Source organism: Euprymna scolopes, chromosome 46 (genome assembly GCF_053919585.1).
Source record: "Euprymna scolopes isolate OS-2025 chromosome 46, ASM5391958v1, whole genome shotgun sequence".
Classification (NCBI taxonomy): Eukaryota; Metazoa; Mollusca; class Cephalopoda; order Sepiida; family Sepiolidae; genus Euprymna; species Euprymna scolopes.
Genome location: NC_136527.1, coordinates 87,504,817 through 87,511,822, shown reverse-complemented (window position 1 = coordinate 87,511,822; position 7,006 = coordinate 87,504,817). Strand labels below are relative to the sequence as shown.

The 7,006-nt window shown below is 37.6% G+C and overlaps 1 long non-coding RNA gene across 1 annotated transcript; it reads right to left on the bottom strand.

The window, feature by feature from the left end:
- Positions 1-385: 385 nt before the first annotated feature.
- LOC145271245 (uncharacterized) lies at positions 386-6,543 on the bottom strand. The gene is made up of 2 exons (XR_013865773.1): positions 3,271-6,543; positions 386-654 (listed from the first exon to the last, which is right to left on the bottom strand). It is a non-coding gene; the product is annotated as an uncharacterized LOC145271245 (long non-coding RNA).
- Positions 6,544-7,006: the final 463 nt, after the last annotated feature.

The following is a 7,006-nucleotide window of genomic DNA, read 5'->3' as shown; positions in this document are numbered from 1 at the left end:
TGACTGTCATGAGACCGTCGTCTCCCTGCATATTAAAACAAAGCCAACCTCCATACGTAGTTAATTGTCATGTCGAAAATAGTAATATATCCAAAAATTACGAAAACTCTACAAGTGCAGAGTTCTTTATAGTTCAAACCAATATTAAGTAATTTTTTTTTTTTTTTTTTTTTGGCATACATTATTGCTGATATTCATGCTGCTCCTCTTTGATCAAATTGTCTCTAGGATGGATTAGAGTTGGGGGTCAGGGTTAGCCTTTTTTTTTTTTATATTTGATATGTAATTCTATGTCGATTTTTTAAATCTTTTTGAATATGCTGAAAACGAATATCACAATTTAATTCGGGGCACATGATGTATAACAAATAGATAACACAGAAAATAGACTTATAGTTTTTAAAGGTTTATTAGAAGAAAAATATGTAACCCACAGTGAGGACCCTAACAGGTACTACCACTCCGGGTCAGAGTGGACCTGGGAGCAATGGTAATTAAAGGGTGGCTCCACACTCCCCAAGCCCGCTTATGGAGCTTTACCATCGGATACAGTTTAAGGTCATATCCAGGACCCTGAAGTGGCGGCGGCTATCCTGTTCTTGTAGAAATTTTGGATGGGAGTGGTCTTCTTCTGGGAGAAGTTTCGGCTGGTTGCTAAATAAAAAGAAAAAAGAGACAAGTTTTAATCCAACGGAAATGGAATCATGTCGTTACAAGTCCGAGTAATTTTGAAATGGATATATCTATAAAAGTGAAAGTGTACAACTTATAGTATAAACCACTGAAATGTTAGATATAGTTTCCTTGGCCATGGATCTAACGTAATAAATTCATATGACCCTTAATCAATAATGGTTAATGTGTCAAAGTTAAAAATAAAGGAAAACATATATATAAGTGTAATTATTACTTCACGCGACAAATAGCTAGGGGGTTGCTTTAATCCACGATGTATTTGTAAGTCATGCCGTGCTTTCTTTTCTCTAGCTTTAATTTAAACCTACGTCACTGCCAGTGGTCATACACGCAAACACGTAACGGGTTCTAGCCTTCCTCCCTGCTACCACGCGTTTTTTCGTTGTTTGGCTCAACACAAAACCCCCAAACTCCCACGGCTAAAATGCTAGTTTTGTACAAAGTACTGAGATGCCAGACAATTATGCTAGTTTAGAACTTTCAGGTCCAAGTAATCAGCCACATTTTTCAGTTTTGGGGCATAAATATTACTGCAAAGGCGTGTAAAGGGCAAACTCGAATTTGAGCGCAATCGTTATTCTAATAATTGCTCATTTTTAATATGCCATTATTATTATCATTTTCTTATATGGATCAGCAAGATATTTTTACTAGTAATAAGTTTATTTTTAGAACAGCTTATCACTTATTCTCTGGTATATTTTTGGTTTTAAAGTATTATTTTAGTATTAGTGTTTAATCTTTCAGTATTTATACAATTTAACATTTTGATATTTACATTTATGTCGAGGTTTAGTGTTTATTATTTGATCGGTTATAACTTAATTTAGCGCTAATTTATAAGTTATGTTTTAGTATCTAATCATGATTTTTTTGTTTTTAATTATTAGTTTTAGTTTTTATAGTTATTTAATATATTATAATTTATTAGAATATATTAACAGTAGTAAAATTATATTACTGATCCATAATGAAAATGATAATTATAGCTGGAACAATTACATCGAGAGCATTGCCAGGGCTGCTGCGAGGAAGGTGGGCTCTCTCTACCGTGCTAGAAAACTTCTAACACCCCAAAGTATCCTGTACCTCTCTAACAAGGCCACTATTCGCCCATGTATGGAGTATTGCTGTCATATTTGGGCTGGTGCATCGGCTACTAGTCTCTCGCTCCTTGACAGGGTTCAAAAGAGAGTCGCAAATCTGATAGGCCCTAAACTGGCATCTAAGCTTCAGCCTCTGTCCCATCGTCGAAACGTTGCATCCCTCTGCCTGTTCTACAACTATTATAATGGTGAATGCTCTGATGAACTGCAAGCATTTGTGCCCCCACAACGTAAACACCCTCGACAGACCCGACAAGCTGCAAAATCCCACCCCCCACACTGTAGAGATCCCTACATTTAAAAGATCTTTCTACTCCAGTAGTTTCTTCCCCAGAACTGCTAGAATTTGGAATTCCATTCCAGGTCACTGCTTCCCCAACTGTACTGACATGCATAAGTTCAAGTGCAACGTGAACCAACACCTCCCTGCCCAAATCCCTACATAGTACCCCAGTACCCCAGTAGATGTTTCCCCCTGATAGTGGCAAAGTGCCTTGTTTGAGGTAAAAATGTAATACAATAGTAATGTAAATATTTGTATATAATTACAAAGCATATTGTTCATGCATTTACATACTTTACTTTAGGCAAATCCACATGAACAAGGAAACCTATCTCTCTCGGCAAAAATGAGTTCAAACTGAAGAAATGTTATATATAATTGTTTTCGGCTAACTTTACCAAATCTGTGCGTATGCTAAACATAAGTAAAAAAAACAAGTAATGTTCAACGCTGCAAGAGAACTAGAAAGAGAATAAAAGTTAATAGACAGGATAAAGTCTGGAACAAAAAGAGAAAAAATTAATTAGCAAAATTTATCAGATGCGAAAAAAGTGAGTAATGTTCAACGGTACTGGAGAACAAGAACAGAAAGGGCCAATTAGAAGCTGGAATCATCAAAAGTCATTAGACAAAAAAGAAATCAAGTAAATAGGATGCCATTTATCAGGTGCTGTAAAGAAATGCTCTTTTAGAATCTTCAAGTCTCAACACTCACTAGTAAAAATAAGTCAAAAACAAGTAATGTTCAACGCTGCAAGAGAACTAGAAAGAGAATAAAAGTTAATAGACAGGATAAAGTCTGGAACAAAAAGAGAAAAAATTAATTAGCAAAATTTATCAGGTGCGAAAAAAAGCGAGTAATGTTCAACGGTACTGGAGAACAAGAAAAGAAAGGGCCAATTAGAAGCTGGAATCATCAAAAGTCATTAGACAAAAAAGAAATCAAGTAAATTAAGAAATTAACTGAAACCCATCTAAAACAAAGCAAATTCAGCAGCTGGTACAAAACAAGTGCTGAAAAGGTGGTTTAGAGTCCTGAAGTCTCAACAATCACTAGAAAATTAGAAATAAATCAAGGTAGTTGTTGCAGCACCACCAAGACACATTGATACAATAAATGAAACCTTTATGAATTCGATGGGAAGTTGGAGTTGCTTATAAAAAAAAAAATATATTATTACTTACTTTAGGAATTTCTGGAACTGCTTCCAAGATGGGGATGAGAGGGGTCATGGGTGTTGCTGCTGCTGGTGCTGAAAACTTGAATAACTTTTTCTTTTTTTTTTAATTGTTTTTTTCTTTTTTTGGTTTGTTTGTTTTATTTATTTTCCTTTATTTCATAGCATTTTATTTTTATGAAATTATTTTTTTGGAAATTATAATTAGGAAATAACAATACTTACTTTATGACTTTCTGGAACTGCATCCAAGATCGGGATGAGAGCGTAACGGCTACTGCTGAAACCTGTAATAACTAGTTGTATTTCACATTATTAGTTTTACATTTTTTTTTTTTTCAGTATATTTTCCTTTAGATCACAGTATTTTAATTTTTGTGAAATTTTCTTTTTTTAAAAAAATATAATTAGAAGAAGATATCAATACTTACTTTATGACTTTCTGGAACTGCATCCAATATTGGGATGACAGGGTCATGGCTGTTGCTGTTGAAACCTGTAATAACTAGTTGTATTTTGCATTATTATTTTTACATTTTTTTTTTTTCGGTTTATTTTCCTTTAGATCACAGTATTTTATTTTTTGTGAAATTTTCTTTTTTTAAAAAATTATAATTAGAAGAAGATATCAATACTTACTTTATGAGTTTCTGGAACTGCATCCAATATTGGGATGACAGGGTCATGGCTGTTGCTGTTGAAACCTGTAATAACTACTTGTATTTTGCATTATTATTTTTACATTTTGTTTTTGTTTTATTTATGTTACTTTAGTACATTGCATTTTACTGAGTGTATGTTAATTATTTTGTTAATTTTTATTAAAATAAAATACCTGTAACAGAAAAATAATTTTGGTTATGATCATGCATGGGTGAATATTTTCGGTTAGACTTGCTAAAGTTGGTTAAAGGAAATATAAGCAGAAAGGAATTCGTTTTAATCACTAGCAACACAACGAAAGAAATACTTACCTGAGGATTGTGCTGATTCTAACTAGAAGCTGCAGTAATGGAAAAGAGGAAAATTAAACTTGTCAATTACAAAAACTGAAATCGAAAAGAAGAAACGCTTGATGCTTTACTCACCTCTGGCTAGTCGTGGTCGCCATCAAACTGAAAAAGGAGGGAAAGGGTGGAATCCACTCGTTACCAGGTACCGTACAGGAAAGGACAGTCTGGGCAGGTAGGTGATGATCTCCCCAAAGTGGAGCGCTACATAAAACATGCATTGCTACGAACATCCTCCGAAAAAGGCGGTTTCTACTCGGAATAAAAGGCGGAGCAGAAAACGGAAGTGTTCTCTCTACTCAACACGATTCCTAGAGAGATACCACAAGATTGTGCGTGAATGTGGAAGAGCCTATGAAAACTCACAAAACTGCCATTCCTACTATCGTATCGGATATTATTAATCGGAGGTCCATCATTGCATTACCGCCCCAGCTCGTAGTTGATAGATAGTAGGAATAATATTACCAGCGCCCTTCAGGCAGCTTGTGAGAACACACAAACTAATGGTAGTATTACTCTAGTCGTTCCTGGTCGAATGGAGCCATGCATGCATTATGTAGTAACACGAGCACGTGTCGCCTGATAAGAAAGAGCGTAGGCTCACCCACTTGGGGAGATTTCCTATCCAGACTTGCACCTATTTGTACACCTGGAACTGGACTCAGAACCTCGACAATGAGAAGAGTCAAGGAGAGCAAGGTGTTGAACTACCTAAAGAGGTCACCATATAAAACAAGCGTTGCTGTGAACAACCTTCCAAAACGAGGGAAGGGACTTTTTGTTCTCTCTACCCAACAGGATTCCTAGAGAGATACCACTAGATTGTGCGTGAATGTGGAAGAGCCTATGAAAGCTCACAAAACTGCCATTCCTACTATCGTATCGGATATTATTAATCGGAGGTCCATCATTGCATTACCGCCCCAGCTCGTAGTTGATAGATAGTAGGAATAATATTACCAGCGCCCTTCAAGCAGCTTGTGAGCACACGCAAACTAATAGCAGTATTACTCTAGTCGTCCGTAGTCGAGTGGAGGCACGCGTGAATTACATAGTAGAAACACGAGCACGTGTCGCTCCCTCTTCGGGGGAATTCGGAAAAGCGCACCTTGCGCTGCAGGTATTTGTTGAGCTGGGAGTTGACTCAACACCTCGACACTGAGAAAAGAGCTTTAGAAAAGCTCCAGATTAGTTACCTGCAAAGTCGAGGAAAGTTGGAGGACCAGGCCTGCGAAGGAGAACACACACAATTTGGGCCTTGATGGAAGCACACGGGAGAGAGGGAGGCCCATTTTTCTCTTTCGGGGGAGTGTTCTCCTTCCAGCCTGCTCGAGCACGTCTTTTCTGCTCGCCACATGCAAGCGTATAAAAAGACGACCAGATGACGGACGCAACAAACTCATGCCATCATTAACTGGATTTTGATCGGGTTCCGTACAACAAGGTGTTGAACTCCCTAAAGAGGGCACCATATAAAACAAGCGTTGCTGCGAACAACCTTCCAAAACAAGGGAAGGGACTTCTTGTTCTCTCTACCCAACAGGATTCCTAGAGAGATACCACAAGATTGTGCGTGAATGTGGAAGAGCCTATGAAAGCTCACAAAACTGCCATTCCTACTATCGTATCGGATATTATTAATCGGAGGTCCATCATTGCATTACCGCCCCAGCTCGTAGTTGATAGATAGTAGGAATAATATTACCAGCGCCCTTCAAGCAGCTTGTGAGCACACACAAACTATTTTAGTATTACTCTAGTCATCCGTAGTCAAGTGGAGGCACGCATGCATTACACAGTAGAAACACGAGCACGTGTCGCTCCCTCTTCGGGGAAATTCGGAGAAGCGCACCTTGCACTGCAGGTATTTGTTGAGCTGGAAGTGTGGACTCAACACCCCGACACTGATAAAAGAGCTTTAGAAAGCCTCCAAACCAGTTACCTGCAAAGTCGGGGAAACTTGGAGAAGCAGGCCTGCGGAGGAGAACACGCTCAAATGGGGCCTTGGAAGCAAACGGGAGGGGTTAGGGTTAGGATAAGGGAAAGGGATAGGGTAAGGCCCATTTTTCTTTTTTTGTTCGGGGAATGTTCTCCTTTCAGCCTGCTCCTTCCTTAACACGTCTTCTTTGCTCGCCACATGCAAGCGTATAAAAAGACGACCAGATGACGGACGTCATTTCCTGGATTTTGTTTTGCCAGAGCCCATTTAGCCGTGTAGTTGTTGTTCAACTACAACGTTACACCCCCCTACCACGGTGAGGATAGGGTTGGACTTTAGGGGGGAAAATACACATCCACATTTACTAATCTTACTCTTGCAATGTTGTTGTAATAAACAAAAAATTAGGAAATTCTTTAATGATTGCATTTTCGTAATTTTGGGATATGTTACGATTGTCGACTACAACTCAGTAGCTAGGATTCTTTTTTTTTTTTTTTTTTTAAATATCAATTCGAAATGGCGACCGATTCTCTCTTTAACACGGTAAGTTCGGGAAAAGGTGTTATAAATAATAAACTAGACAAAATACTATTAAAAAACCACCCAATATATGTCAAGTTATGTCACGTTAACATATATTGAGCGAATTTCTAACAGTATTTTGTCTGGTTTATTATTTATTACATCTTTTTCCGAACTTACCGTGTTAAAGATAGAGTCGGTCGCCATTTTGAATTTTCCAATATATCGGTAAACACTGTTTTTTCGAGCTGAATAAACATGTTTAA